This window comes from Chlorocebus sabaeus, chromosome 1, assembly GCF_047675955.1.
Source record: "Chlorocebus sabaeus isolate Y175 chromosome 1, mChlSab1.0.hap1, whole genome shotgun sequence".
NCBI lineage: Eukaryota > Metazoa > Chordata > Mammalia > Primates > Cercopithecidae > Chlorocebus > Chlorocebus sabaeus.
Window position 1 is genome coordinate 82,815,272 of NC_132904.1, and position 16,369 is coordinate 82,831,640.

Here is a 16,369-nt window from a genome sequence, read left to right on the forward strand (position 1 = left end):
GGTACAGCGTATGGCTTATAATTGTTATTTGCATCTCCCCATGAATGCATGCCTGTTCTCCCTCACTAGGGTGGAGACTGTGTCATTGACTGAAATCTTTACATTACTTAATTCTGTGCCCTGCACCGCATGCATCCCCATCAAAATTGGGTTGATGATTGGATTCCTTGAGATGCGTGGGAGTAGGAGAGCTGGAACAAGGGAGGAGGGAGAGGAAGGGAACCAGGGCTGGCAATGAGGGTCAAAAAGAATTTCATGTTATCTTAAATTTTTTTCACAAGTGTAATGATGCCTTTATGTGTTCATGACTTAATTAAATAGTTTTTTAAGGTAATAAAATCATTAAGAATATGCAGTATTGCTTTTCACTGCTTTTCTATTTTTCTTTTTCTTTTTTGTTTGTTTGTTTGAGATGGGATTTTGCTGTGTTGCAGGCTGGAGCACAGTGATGCAATCATGGCTCGCTGCAGCCTTGACCTTTCAGGCTTAAGAGATCCTCCCACCTCAGCCTCTTGAGTAGGGTAGCTGGGACCACAGGGGTGGGCCACCACGTTCAGCTAATTTTTTTTATAGAGACGAGGGTCTCACTATTTTGCCCAGACTGGTCTTGAACTCCTAGCCTTAAGCAATCCTCCTGCCTCAGCCTCGCAAAGTGTTGAGATTACAGGCATGAACCACTGTGCCATGCCCAGTAGTGCTTTTAACAGTGAAAAGTTTGAAGTACCTAAATATTCAGCAATAGAAATATTACCAAATCAATCATGATACAATTTCAATGGCAGAATTTAACAAAAATAATGTTGTTGAGGTATGTTCACAGATATAAAGAAGTTAGTAATTTATAGTTCCACTTAAAGTAGATATTAATTATTCTGAATTATCCCATTTTTGTTAATAAATATATGCACAAAACAGTTTAAGATACTTTCATATAAGAAGTTTACATAGTTTCTACATCAGCGGGATTCTGTTGTGCTTTCTTTTACTTCTCTATTTCCTAATTTTTAAATAAAAAATAAATAGTAAGAAAACCCCAATTTTAAAAAAATGTAAATGAAATGAGAAAACTGAACTAGGAACAAAGAGAGCAAGAAAGCTAAGAGGAAAAAGTGTACGATGGTGCCATGGTGGATGGGGATAATAAAGTAGAGAAAAGACGTTCTTGGAATTGTTTTTTTGAAAGAGATTTTCTTATTTTCCATAAAGTTAAAGGGAAAAATATTTTTGTTCTCAGAGTTTTTCAGTGTGCTTTCCAAGCCATCAGATTCCTAAATATAACCAAAGTTGATGATTTTACAAGTAAGCCAATATAAACATAGTAGATGTTTATATTTCGACATTAACAACGTGACATTGGAGCTGCAAAAGATCTTCCCAATTGGCCATATTTTATTTTTCTCAAAAGTTTCCATTTTCAGTCCCCTATTAAAATACACCCAGTCCCCCCGTCTCCGACCCCCGCTCCACCCCTTTGTGGCTTTAAAATTTCAAGAAAAGGCAGAACCAGATTAACAGAGTGACACTGGACAGAGCGTGTGGAAGAAAGGAGCAAGAGTGAGATGGTAGAAGGTTAAGCATTTGGGGAGGAAGAGAAGGATTTTTTGCAGAGCCTTGCCTCAAAGAGGTACTACTACTCAAACTTAGTCACATCATGTAGGCTCTTGTTAACATGCAGATTTTGATTCCGCAGATCTGGGTGGGACTCCCTGGTGATACCCATGCTTACTGGTCCATGGACAACTTTGAGCAGCAAGGCCTTAGACTCTGGGAATTTGCTCCTCCACCCTGGTCACATTTCACATGGGCAGCCTCTGGCTGTGATAACCTCTTTCTTTCTAACCTAATAGGGTTTTATTATTATTATTATTATTATTATTGTCAAAATACCAAATAGTGGAAACTTTTCAGAAAGTCATTTAACTATGAGCAAGGTGCAGTTCAAGGCACTCTCCATGGAAGAGAGTAAAACGGGAAATACAATATGGAATGGGTAGGAGCCCCTGATATATGAATGTTATTTGTTATAAAGGGCGTGTTGTTGTGGAAAAATCCCTGGACTGGTTGTCAACAAAACTGGCTTCAATCCTAGCAATTACTAACTAGCTATATGTCCTTGTGCCCGTCATTTTTATCTGGTTCTCTGTTTCCTTTCCTGTTCAATAAAATAATTGGTCTACATGGCTTCTAAAATCTTTTCAGCTCTGACACTTGAGGAGTCTATAAAGGAGATCGTATATCAACAGGAAGGGAGGGAAAGGGATGTGCCACCACACGCGCAGCTGCCAAGGATCCTGCACATGTGGTATTATTGTGGCGGAATCTCCCCCTTGTCTGCCCAGATGCAAAAATGTTATTGGAGTGAGAGACTGGGAAACTTGCCTGGTATGAAATCCTAGTACCCCAACTTCCTGGTTTTGGCAATTTAGAGTCTTGGGAATCAGTCCCAGCCCCTATAAAAGAAGGCAGACCCTGTAAACATGCCCTCCAAGAACCTCCAATGTAGTTCTGGCAGCTTTCAAATTCTAAGGTCTTCAATCCTCCATTCTAAGGCCACCCTCAGATTTCACCTCATTCCCCTATACTGGTCAGCAGCCAAATTCTGCAGCCTCTTTAACTTAAGATCCCAGCCAAAAAAGCCTGACTGCCCTCCTACTTGTGAACAAATCCCAATTCTCAAAGCAACTCCAGCCCTCCCCAACAGACTCCCCTCTGGTCTGAGGGAGTATCTCCCAGATACTCAAACTCACTTCAGCCCTGTAGCACTCAAGCCTCAGGGATTTGGGCTGGCTGGTAGGTGACACTTCTCTGTTTAAGATAGTCCCATCTGCAGAGCAAGGATCAGCCCCTAAATTGATAAGCACAGGGTGGGAAAGCAACCTGCCTTACTGAGATTACCCAGACTCTAAAGTAAAGTCCTGCAGCTCCACCTCATACCTCCACAGACACACACTCTTCGGCTTTTAAGTTATGAAACAGGCCTGTTGCTATTCTAAGGAAGTCTCACAAGTCACCTTATAAACATGCCGCTTCAGGCAGCTTCCTGTGGTTTGCCAAAGGCCAGCTGGGAAGGCAGCCAGACTCCCGCCATGGTCCTGGAACCCCCTCCTCTAGCAGACATTCACTCAGGGCATGACCTCCTGAGGTGCCCACTTGGGATGCAGGAACTTAGTGACTGCGAGAGTTGTTATTTTTCCCTCCAGCCTGGGCTGGGCTGAATGATGTGGCTGGCTGGTACAAAGGCTGCTTTTTATAATGTTCTTCTTTGGTATTTTTGGTGTCTGGAGAGGGTTTCCTTTCCTCCCACAGTTAATTAGCAGCATCAAGCATTTCCCTTTCTCCAACAGAAGTCTGTTCCCACCCCTGAGGCCAGGCAGAGGGGGTGGCAGGTGTGGCTAAATGCCCCCTGAGGTTAACCTCAAACTTAAACTTAGAGCCCCACTTGGTTAGAAGTGAAGTGAAATGCAGGGCTAGCTTCCATTCTGGGCAGAGTCGGCAAGCGGGCACACGTCCCTGGCAGGCTAGCATCCCAATCAGGTGAGGGGACAGAGAAGGGGGTGGGGAACCAATGTTTGTTTGACACATTTGTGAATTGTTTCTACAACAAAGACTTTTTTAAAACAACAGAGTGAAGCTTTATATATTTGAATGAGAAGCACACAGAAGGACCTATTGTCTGGAGGAAAAATTGCATGAGTAATTGTGCATGACTTCAGACTTCCCAGTTGAAATGTTAGGCGTATTAAGGATGATTGAGGGCATTCCAGTGTTTTCAGTGTGGAGAAGAGGGAGGACGGAGCTCCTGGGACTAGGGGAGGCAGGTTGTGTAGCAAGACAAGGGAGGAAGGAATCTGAGGAACTCTACTCCCCACTTTGCCTCTCTGGTTTCCATTTTTCCTCTTTTTAATTGAAGTGCCACCTCCTACAGGAAGCCTTCCTGACCCTATCTCCTTCCTGCACCTGTCACTTTAGGTGTTCTTGATACATATCTCCTGTGTTTTCATTATTTGCTCGACTATGATACTATGGATGGACCATAGAAAAGTGAGGATGGACTCCAGGACCTGACTTTGCCGCTTCCTAGATGTGTTACCTTGGACAAGTTACTTAGCCTCTCTGTGCTTCAGTTTTCTTGTGAGACTGAATAATACTTACCTTCTAGGGTTGTTGAGAGGATTAAATGTGTTAAAACACATAAGGAACTGAGAATAGTACCTGACGTACAGTATGCATTCTCAATAAATGTTAGCAATTATTTATTTTTATTTGCATCCCCTCTTGTTTGCACAGGACCTAATATATCATGGGGCAGCTGTGTTCAACCCTCATATGCATTATAATTGCTTGAGGAGCTTTAGAAATGTATAGGTCTGGCCTAGGTTCCATTAATCTATGGGTGAAAACTGGTAATGGTATTTTGGAAATGTTCCCTGGGTGGTTTCGTTATGTAACCAGGTTGAAAACCAGTGTCATAGATGCTCAATGAATATTTGTTGAATGAATGAATGAATGAACCAAATGAGATTAGAAAGAACAAACCCTTTGCTGGCTTCGGCAGCACCTATACTAAAATTGGAATGATACGGAGAAGATTAGCATGGCCCATGCACAAGAATGACACACAAATTCATGAAGTTTCCATATTAAAAATATATGGAGAGAGAAAGAACAAACCCAGGTTACCCCATCTTTAGGAATGTGAAGGCATGATGATTCTGTCTCCTTCAGAAAGTTGGCTCTTCCTGAGACAGGTTTCAAGAGAAAAATATGACAGAGAATATAATGGAATACATGAAAGAAAGAATCATAATTCTAGTCATCTCAACGTGAAAGTATTGAAGAAATAGAAAAACAATTGCCTGGAGCTCATATTAGAGATCAACAGTTATTTCCTCTTGCTCTCCCTTCTGTGCATGCAGATTTATTTCCTGGAGTTGCTATAATGACTCTAGCTAGAAGCTGAACTTTGACTTTTCCTCTAGTTTTAATTTTGATTTGCTACTCAATCTTTAATTTAGTGGGCGTAAAAACTTAAAGACCTCAACTGAAGCATTTGCACCACTCTAATTTATATTCATGCATGATGATAGCATAATTATAATTAACTGCTTTACCTAGTTGGTCCACAAAATTTAAACTGATTACTGCTTGTAGAACATTAAGTCAGGTACCTCAAAACAGAAATAGGAAACTAGGCCGGGGTGGTGGCTCACACCTATAATCCCAGTATTTTGGGAGGCCAAGGAGGGTGGATTGCTTGAGCTCAGGAGTTCAAGACCAGCCTGGTCAACACAGGGAAATCCTGTAACTACCAAAAATACAAAAATTAGCCGGGTGTGGTAGCACGTGCCTGTAGTCCTAGTTACTTGGGGGACTGAGGTGGGAAGATCACTTAATTCCAGGAAGTCAAGGCTGCAGTGAGCCATGAAGGAAAATTAAATTTAAGAAAAGAGTTTGCTATATACAAGCAACAGTGACAAGGTGAGAAACTAGCAAACCTACAGTTGTCTAAGCAGTTTTTGATGCCCAATATTAAAAAAGTTAATAAAAATCTTGCATTAGTTCCCAAATGAAGAGAATGGGAAGTTTTAGAAAATAAAAATACTTAAATCTAGCAATAAATATTCTTTATGACTTCACTAAACAACAAAAAATAACGGGAGAGATGTACCATTTCCTGGATGAAGGATCAGTAATGTGAAGGTGTCAGTTCTCCTCAAATTGATCTATAAGGCTGGGTACAGTGACTCATGCCTATAATCCCAGCACTTTGGGAGGTCAAGGCAGGCAGATCACTTGAGGTCAGGAGTTCGAGACCAACCTGGCCAATATGGTGAGACCCTGTCTCTACTAAAAATACAAAAATTAGCTGGCATGGTGACACATGCCTGTAATCCCAGCTATTCAGGAGGCTGAGGCATGAGAATCGCTTGAACCTGGGAGGCAGAGGTTGTAGTAAGCCGAGATTGCACCACTGCCCTCTAGCCTGGGCAACAGAGTAAGACCCTGTCTTTTTAAAAAAAAAAAAAATCTATAAACCTAATAAAATCTCAATTAAAAAATCAGAATTTTTTTTTCCTGGAACTTGATGAGCTGATTCTAAAGCTCATTTGGAAGAGACAGATGGTAATGAAAACAATGAGTTAATAGAGCAGACTCAGTAAATTCATTCTGAGGCATGTGCATAGATGGGAATTTGTTAGAGATAAAAGGTGACATTTAAGATTGGAAATAAAAAAAAGGATTATCCCATAAGTCACACTGGATAATTAGCTTTCCGTTTGGAAAACAAAAGTTAGATTTTTGGGGCCAGGCATGGTGGCTCACTCCTGTAATCCTAGCACTTTGAGAGTCTGAGACGGGTGGATCATTTGAGGTCAGGAGTTCAAGACCAGCCTGGCCAACGTGGTAAAACCCTATCTCTACCAAAAATACAAAAATTAGCTGGGCATGGTGGTGCAAGCCTGTAATCCCTGCTACTCTGGAGGCTGAGGCAGGAGAATTGCTTGAACCCAAGAAGTGGAGGTTGCAGTGAGCTGAGCTCATACCACAGCACTCCAGCCTGGGAGACAGAGTGAGACTCCGTCTCAAAAAAATAAAAGTTAGATTTTTACCAAACCCAAGGTAACTTTCAGCTTGACTAAAGAGCTAAATAAAAAAAAATTAATAGTAAGACAAAATATAGGAGACTATTTCTATAGTACGAAAATGGAAAAGTTCCTCTTAAGCAAATTTCAGAACAGAGAGCATTACAAAAGATAAGAGGGACCGATTTGACTAGAGGGTTTTAACTTTTTATTTTTACAGAAGTGGACTGAATGGTGCAATGATCCCTTCTGTGTGCATCACCAAACATAACAATCATCAAATTCATAGCCAGTCTTATTTCATCTATCTGCCCACCCTCACTGGATCATTTTGAAGCAAATATCAGATGTCATTTTATTCATAAATATAGTTATTATACCCAAAATACTAATAATTAACTGTGTTAAATATACAGTTTTACTATTTTTTAAATTGAAGACTTTCATACAACAAAAATACCATAAGCAAAAGTTAAAAAAGAGTGAAAAGGACAGATTAGTTGCCAAATATACAACAAAAGATTAATATCCTTAATACATAAAGAGTACTTATCAATGAATATAAAATACAAATTAAACTAAACTATTAAAAAAAATGAACCAAGGAATTGAACAGGTAATTAAACGGAGGAAGAAATGTAAGTTTTCAATAAGCATATAACAATGTTCAGTCTTATGGGTACATAAGGAAATGTAACTTAAAATAAGTATGAAATATTTTTAATCTTCAGATTGTCAAAAACGAATAAACAATAAAATCCAACATTAGCAAAACTTCAGGGGAAATGACACTGTCAAACTCTGTGGGAGTATCAGTTGTTATCACAGTTTCTAGAGAGCAACTTGGAAGTAGGTATGAAAATTTTCCATTTCTAGCTATCTAACCTGGAGAAAAGTTTGTAGAAGAGTCCATTTACACAGTAAATTTAGCAAAAATTAGAGAAAACACCAGGAGACTCCCATAGCACAGCCGGTAAACAGTGCCAACACTGGAGTTAAAGTGCTGTGGTTCAAATCCCAGTTTGGCTACTTACTAGTCCTGAGACTTTGGGTGAGATTACCTTAGCTGCTTCAGCAGTCAACTAGGGATAACAATATGCAGTACCTATTTCATAGGGATATTCTGAGAAACATTTTTCATGCCAGGTGTGGTGGCTCACGCCTATAATCCCAGAACTCTGGAAGGCAGAGACAAGAGGATCACTTGGGCCTAGGAGTTCAAAATCAGACATGCAAAGGACTTAATGTCAGGGATAAAATACTTCCCTCTGCCAGGGTAGTCCACCCATCTTTTTCCCAAATGCCTGGCCCTGTATACCATTGCATGTTCCTAAATATGTAAGTGCGTAGAGAAACTTACGGCAGAAACTGAGAGCACGACAATTTACAGAAGAAGGTGGGGTTGAGTGGGAATATGTAAGATTTTTACTTTTTACTTTCTACTTGTTTATTTTAAAACATTTTGCAGGCCAGCTGCAGTGGCTCATGCCTATAATCCCAGAAATCTGGGAGGCAGAGGTAAGAGGATCGCTTGAACCTAGGAGATCAAGACCAGGCTTAGCCAACATAGTGAAACCTAGTGAAACCCTCGTCTCTTTAAAAAAAAAAAAAAAAAAGCAAAGAATGTATTCATGTATTTATAATCACTTGTGTAATTAAAACTTGTTAAATTTGACAGAAGAAATAAGATGGTAGGCAAAAGTATTTATCCCAGGAAGTTAGCAAAATGGAATATGATGATAGCATATATCATGTCCTAGATATTTTAGATGATGGAATATGAGTTAGGTACAAAGACTGGGTTTTCAGAACTAAAAATCAGAATCCAATGTCTACCAAAGGATTTTTAGTATAATTTCTGTGTTGGAGAGGCAGCCTGGATCGTTCAGTCTGGATGCCAAAATAATGGACTTTCTGGAACAATGTAACGGTTTATTATTACAAATAAACTGAAACTGGGCCTGTTCAAAAATTCCCAATCACATTCCAATTTTGGATCCTGTTGGAACTGAATTCCTCCTGACCCAAAACCAGTTTAGAATCTAGCATTCAGCCTGCCTTATACTAACTCCGCTAGGTCCAAGGCCTTGCAGATTTCCTCCCTGTGAGATCTCCCAGCAGCCCTGGCAGAGGATTTCTAACTTCTCAATTGCTTCTGTGGCATCTCCAGGCACACTGTCTGCCCTCACCTGCTAGGGAAGCCTCTTTCCTGTCTCTGTCATCCCCCTGGTTCCCTATGACCAGCCCCCATCCCCCAGCCCCAGCCTGGCGTGAAGCTGAGCCAGCTCAGGCCTGGCCTGGGCTTCTGATACTAATCCTGCTGAGGTTAGCACAGACAGTCCGAGACACAGGGTAAGCTGAGGCCATGGGAATGAATTTCTGGGTAACAACAGGAGGAGGGCAATAAGGTCAAAGATAGCAAAGAGTTTGCCAGGAAACCAGAGACATGGGTGCTGAGTGGAAAAGAGAAGTTGGAGCAGGACTCACTGAACATCTTGAGGCCACTTGAAGGAAGTGGGAAAAAGGTAGGAGCAAAACATGCACAGCAGTGTTAGCTCTAAGTGTGAGAAAGGATGACTTTCATATTATCAATTGATGACCTTGATCATCAATGATCAAGGTAAATGCATGGGTTCACCCCTGAGAAGGACAAAACAAAAAGCTCCAGTGGGCCCCAGAAGGTTCTGCTGGGGAACAGGGAAAGAAATGAGTCAGAAAAACCTGCTTCCCATCCTGGCTGTGTGACGTGGAGCAATCACCTTTACCCCCTGAGCTTTTCCAGCAAGTTGTGTTCCTTCTAAATATTAAATGTGTTTGGGTAACTAAGGCTCTCAGTCTAGTGTTTGGTAAATCTGAATTTCTTTTTTTCTTTCTTTCTTTCTTTTTTTGGAGACAGAGTCTTCCTCTGTCACCCAGCCTGGAGTGCGGTGGCATAATCTTGGCTCACTGCAATCTCCGCCTGCTGGGTTCAAATGATTCTCGTGCCTCATCCTCCCAAGTAGCTGGGACTACAGGCATGCACCACCATTCCCAGCTAATTTTTGGTTTTGATAGAGACGGGGTTTTGCCACGTTGACCAGGCTGGTCTTGAACTCCTGACCTCAGGTGATCTGCCTGCCTTAGCCTCCCAAAGTGCTGGGATTACAGGCCTGAGCCACCGTGCCTTGCTGTTAAATCTGAATTTCTCTCTTTTTCCATCAAAATGTTGATGATGATGAAAACTCACCCCAGCCTCTTGCTACCCATGTCATCCTCAGTGTAAGCAGTCAACACACCATGTAATAGTTGTGATAGATAACATTTACTGAAGTGTGTATTATTTGCAGGCTCTGTTCTGAACCCCTTGCGGTATTAATCCTCACAATAACCCTATGAAGCGGGTAATATTATTATTCCTGGTTTACAAATAAGAAAATTGAAGCTCAAAGAAGTTTGGTAACTTGCCCAAGCTGAATAGCTAATAAGAGGCAGACCCAGGATGAAAATCCAGCTCTAATTGCAAAACCCATGCTCTTTACTACTGCACCATATGCCTTCCTGACAGTAAGGCAGAAAATAGAAAAATAGGAAAAACAAGGGAAGGTCCTAGCAGAGACAATGAGGGAGATTAAGAGGAGGCCTCTGATCCTGTGTAGGAGCAGCTGTTGAAGGAGGCTTCCTAGAAATCTCCCATTTGACAGTGGGATCCAGGGGAGAAATGCCACTGCTAAGATGAAGGAGTAACCTCCTCCCCTACTGTGGGAGATGGGGGATGGCATCTGAGAGGAAGCTGATCACAGGTATAACCTGTGCAAATAAAGCTGTAGGCTGGGTTATTGCTTCATGTTATGAAAACATCTTGCAATAAAGGAAGGTAATGTGGTAATAAGTCCAAACAGAAGGGTGATGGGTTGGCATGCAGTTTGAAACAAGCCAAGTCAAAGTTTGTTCATGTGTCTCTAGCTCTGCCTACTCTGATTTCAAGTGTTCTGTCCTAGTTCTGCAGGCAAAATCCCTGGGGGGAGGAAAAGGGCCTGAAGGAGATGTTTCCTGGAGAAAGACAAAGCACAAAACAAGTAGAAGACATTATTCCTATTAATGTAGTAATGCCAAGGATGCTAGAGGTTTTCATTAAAGTTAAAATCATTGCCACCATTTCATTTATTCACTCACTCATGTATTTATCCAGGATTTCCTTATGGAGAACCTCCTACACTCCACGCCCTCTGCTAGATGCTAGGACATGATAATGGGTCTCTAGGAATTTTCTATCTAGTCAGGAGACAATAGAGAGTGGGCTCTTCCAACCTAATCAGGTAAAAGCGCTGCTGTCAGTGAGGGCCTGCCACATGCAAAAACATGGCCCTTCCTGCAAGGAGGTGATGTGCTGGTGGGGAGTCAGGAAGTACCTCCTACAATGTGCAAGACAGAAAGGTCCTTTGGGAAGTAGTCCAGCTTTCTCAGTGTATGGAGAAGAAACCCATGAACCTGAGTTATAAACGGGATAAACTGCAAATCAAGACTCCTAGAAGAAACCCATGAACCTGAGTTACAAACAGGATAAACTGCAAATCAAGACTCCCTAGGGTAAATACCAGCTGAATGGCACCATCGCAAGTGCAGCAGGAGTTTGAGGGAGACAAACATCACTGTGAGTCAAAGAAGGCTTCCTGGAAGAGGTGGGACTTAAACTAGGCTTTCCTGGAAAAATAAGGGGTGTATGTGTGTGTGTGTGTACACTTGCACACAGGCATGTGTATGTAGGGAAAATACCTGGTTCTTAGGTGTTCGTCAGTTTGTTCCTTAAGGCTGTTTAATTTTTGTATCTGTTTTTTTAGTCACCAAAAGTCCCTCAGATCTGCAATTGTGTGTTTGAGAAGATCTAGCACCAGATGTGATATGATTAGTTGCACAGGCTTTGGAATCTGATAGGCCTGGGGTCAAATCCAGGCTCTGGCATTTTCTAGTTGTATGACCTTAGTTTCCTCATCTGTTAAATGGGGATAATTATACCTATCGTAGGCTTATTATGAGTATTAAATGAAATAAAATATGCAAAGCATATATCATAGGGCCTGAGACTCAGGAATCACCTAGCCTAATTCCATAAACATAATTATTTACCTGTATTGAGCCTGTTTTCAGTGTCCTCTGATTTATTTAAATTCCATTAATTTTTTTAATCCAACTGTTAGGCACAGTGCCATCCAACTGTTAGGCACAGTACCATCATCCTGGATGGTAGACACAGCCATGTGCCAGAGACATGTTCCTTGCCTACTCAGGGCAGTCTAGAGGGATATCAGACACATAAGCACATTATTGCAGTACAGTGTGAGGTACATTATGAATAGGGGCAAGTAGTGGTTATTGGTGGTCATCTCTGAGTGGGCTATGGACTTGAAAGGCCATACAAGGGGCCAGTGGGGTCTGACCTCACCAGGATGCAGCTGCTCTGGAAACCCACCGGCAAAGTCATTGCCACTTCTGGACAGCTCTAAGTCTGCTCTGTATTATTTACAATGTCATTTTTGTTTAATAGCAGAATAATGTAAATAGAAAAAAAAAGTTCCCTCTTACTAGCCCAATATCCAGCAGAGACTACGAGAAGCAGTAAAAATGCACCTGGACTTAAGTTTCAAAAAACTTTTCCTGGCTCCTCTTCTCTCCCAGTGTGTTGGGTACCTTCTATAGCAAGCATTCCAGGTGGCTCCCAGTGAGCCCCACCTCCTGGTTTTCACACCCTTGTGTAGTCCCCTCCTACTTTGTACCAGGATTGATTTCTGTGACCAACACACAATGGCAGAAGTGAAAATGGCAGATCTCATATACTGCTTATGAGATTAGGTTGTAAAAGACACTGCAGCTTCCTCTTGAGGGCTTTCTTAGATGCGCTCTCTCTTTTGTGTATCCCTGGGGAAAAGCCATCTTGAGCAGACCTACAGAGAAGGTCACATGACAAGGAACTGTAGCCTCCTGCCAACAGGCATGTCAGTGAGCTGGGAAGTAGATTTGCCATCTCTAGTCAATAGTCAAGTCTCTAAAGATTGCAGAAGGCCAGGTGCGGTGACTCACGCCTGTAATCCCAGCACTTTGGGAGGCTGAGGCCGTGGTGGGTGGATAGTTGAGCCCAGGAGTTCAAGACCAGTCTGGGCAACAAAGTGAGAGGGAGACCCCATCTCTAAAAAAAAAAAAAAAGAGAGAGAGAGATTGCAGCCAACAGCTTGATTCCATGAAAGTTCCATGAAAGGCCTGAGCCAGAACTATCCAACTGAGTCATTCCCAGATTCCTGACTCTCAGAAATGATATGAGATAATAAATGTTTGTTGTTTTAAGCTGCAAAGTTTTGGGGTAATTTGTTTTGCAGCAATAGATAACTCACATTGTGCCCTTCCTTTGTGCTTCAGGCGTTCTGCCCCTCCCCTGATATGGCACATACCACACTGTGTTGTATTTACCCATGTACTTTATCTGTCTCCTCATCAGACTGCAAGCTCAAAGGAGATCATGTCTTATTGTCTTTGTACCCTCATCATGGCACATGCCTGACCCATACCAGGTGGTCAAAAATATTTGCTGGATGAATAACTTGCATTTGTATAGCACGTTAGAACTGACAAAGCATTAGTGTATTCATACTCTTTCGTAGTTTTCAGACAACCCTAGAAGTAAGTACTGAGATCCTATTCCCATTTAACAGATGAGGAAATTGAGGCTTGTCAACTCACTTGAATATCTCACAGCCAGTAATTCATAAAATCAGGACTCAAACTTAAGTCACTAAATTACTAGTCTATGCCCCTTCCTGTATACCAAACTGTTCTTCATTTAGCTTGGTGAAGGTAGGGGTGGGAGAAAAACTAATCTGAGGAATGAGGTGCAGTCCAATCATGGATGGAACTCTAAAGAAAGGGCAATGGAGAAGAAAATTATTCACTTTTGAGTAGGCCAGGCCTCTACAGGCCTCCACACATATGTTCAATATCTTGTTTAATGTTCACAAAAACCCTAAAATGGATTGGTAACTTTTATTACCCCTTCACAGATGAGAAAACCAAAGTATGGTTTCGCATCTGTTAAATAACAGAGCTGGAATTCAAGCAAATGTATTCAAACTTCTAGTCTAAGTATCTTTTTGTAAAACCCAAACTGCTTCTCCTTTTCACAGTACTGGACAGCTGGATTTGAGCTCCAGATCTAATTCCTGATTCCAGCGGGAAAACACTTGCAAAATATCATGGAGTCTCAGACAATGAGCAACTCTGTCTTATGTAAGGATTCTACCTGGGGCTATGTCCTACCTTCTCCTGTGCTGAGCTCCAGGCACTGTTTCTCCGGCCTAAGGTCAAAGGTTCACAATATCTCTTTTATTAATGAAAAACAAAAAGTGCTGTTGTGCTTAGAGTCAGTTTCAGTTTACACATCTTTAAAAGAGGAAAATAATTGCCATAATGATTAAACAAGAAAAAAGGTGTATGTAAGACGGCTGGTACATAATAAGTATTCACAAGCATGTAAATACACTTCTCTGGGCTCTCTCCTATATGCCTATGGGACATTTTTCAGGACAAGAGCATACATCCTTTTGTGAGCCTCTGTTCTCCACATAAACTGAAGTGTTAGCAGCAACCATGGAAAATAGAATAAGAGGAAACTTCTGAGGGCTCTGTGCACAGTTTCCAGCCTGAAGGGAGCTCTGCAGTGGGATTTCTGCTTTATGTCAGCGGCACAGGGGCCTGGAAGACTTCTACGCTTGGGGGGAAAGTATGCCAAGGAGCTGAAGAACATCTATCAAGAAGAAGCCCCAGCTGTTATGTGGGCCCTAGTGGAGAGTGGCTGGGGGTTGCCTGAGGCCATGCTGGGTTGGGTAAACTTGGTATGTTCACTTCCATCCGGGAGACCTTTCACCTTGAGGGCTCAATGATTAGAAAAACATCACAGAAGCCAATAATTTCTCATTCTCCAGGGAGACAGGAAGCATTTTCTGGGCTAGATATCAGGACAAACCCATGAACTGTGAGAGGTCCTCTTTGCTGAGAGCTCCATCTGATCCCAGGAAATAGAGTGCTGGTTCCATGTGCTAGAAGACACAACTTCCTGCCAGAAAGAGGATCTGCGTCTCATCTCCACGTGCGCAAGCGTTCAGATACGGCTGTCTGGGCTTTCATGGATGAGTCATGCAATGGCCAAGCCTCAGCTGCAAGTTGGGGTGAGCCTGACTCTCATAGTCCTAGTTAAAGCAGTTCAGATCAATTAAACAACCAAACGAGAACCTACTAGGTGCAGGCCTCTGGGGAAGGAGGGGTATTGTGGAAAGGTCGTGGGTTTTGAAGTTTGAAAGAAAGGGGCTTCAATTTAAATATTAGCTTTTCCACCTACTAAGTATAACTTGGGAAAGATACTTAGCTTCTTTAGACCTCAGTTTCTTTATCTTTAAAGTAATGGCAACAGTAGTATTTAATTAATTAATTAGTTTTGAGATAGGGTCTTGCTCTGTTACCCAGGGTGGAGTACAGTGGCATGATCACAGCTCACTGGAGCCTCCACCTCCCTGGCGCAAGCAATCCTCCCTCATCAGCCGCCTGAGCAGCTGGGGCTACAGGGGTATATCACCATGTCAGGCTAATTAAAAAATTTTTTTGTAGAGACTCGATTTCACTGTGTTGCCCAGGCTGATCTCGAACTCCTGGGGTCAAGCGATCCTCTCACTGTGGCCTCCCAAACTGCTGAGATTACAGGCATGAGCCACTGTGCCTGGCCAGTAAATAGCAGTAATAGTAATGGTAATGGTAATGTAGGCTTTGCAGGGCTGAGATAAGAATTAAGTGTTGTTACCAAATATAAAGGGGACAGAATAATGCCTACTATCTGATCAAGGCTCACAAAGCCCAATCTCAGTATTAGATTTTATATATAGAGAAGTGAATAACAGTCACAGTTAGGGAGACAGTTCATGTAAAATTCAATATAACTCAGTTGATTTTTTTCAACCAGCATATATTGTAGAACGTTCTGAGTGCTGGCAACTAATAATGGCCCCTGGCCTAGAGGAACTCAGAGTTTTGCAACTGAGATAGATGGATGAGTAAGCAAATTTCTATCAGGGTTATAAGGGATCTGACATAAACAAGAGAAAATGCTATGAGCAGAGTGGAGGAGGTGCTCACACTCACTGAAGGATTTAGAAGAGGCCTTGTTGAGAAAGCAACTTCTAGGGCTCCACTGGCTGGGTCTTAAAAGATGAACAAAGAGGAGCTCACCAGGTGGAATGAGTGTAGAAAGTTGTTGTTATTGCTGTTTTTTTTTTTTTAGACGGAGTCTCGCTCTGTCACCTAGGCTGGAGTGCATTGGCTCAATCTCAGCTCATTGCAACCTCCACCTCCTGGGCTCAAGCGATTCTCCTGCTTCAGCCTCCCAAGTAGTTGGGACTCCAAGTGCCCGCCACCATGCCTGGCCAATTATTGCATTTTTAATAGAGATGGGGTTTCACCATGTTGGCCAGGCTGGTCTCAAACTCCTGACCTCAAGTGATCTGCCTGCCTCAGCCTCCCAAAGTGCTGGGATTACAGGTGTGAACTACTGCACCGGGCCAAAAGTTGTTCTGATATCAGAACCCATGTGTAGAAAAAACACAGAGACGGCCGGGCGCGGTGGCTCAAGCCTGTAATCCCAGCACTTTGGGAGGCCGAGACGGGCGGATCACGAGGTCAAGAGATCAAGACCATCCTGGTTAACACGGTGAAACCCCGTCTCCACTAAAAAATACAAAAAACTAGCCGGGCGTGATGGCGGGCGCCTGTAGTCC

At 42.3% G+C, this 16,369-nt stretch overlaps 1 non-coding gene across 1 annotated transcript; it reads left to right on the forward strand.

Moving 5' to 3' along the window:
• Positions 1-4,540: 4,540 nt before the first annotated feature.
• Positions 4,541-4,646, forward strand: LOC119626678 (U6 spliceosomal RNA). The gene has a single exon (XR_005242825.2). It is a non-coding gene; the product is annotated as a U6 spliceosomal RNA (small nuclear RNA).
• Positions 4,647-16,369: the final 11,723 nt, after the last annotated feature.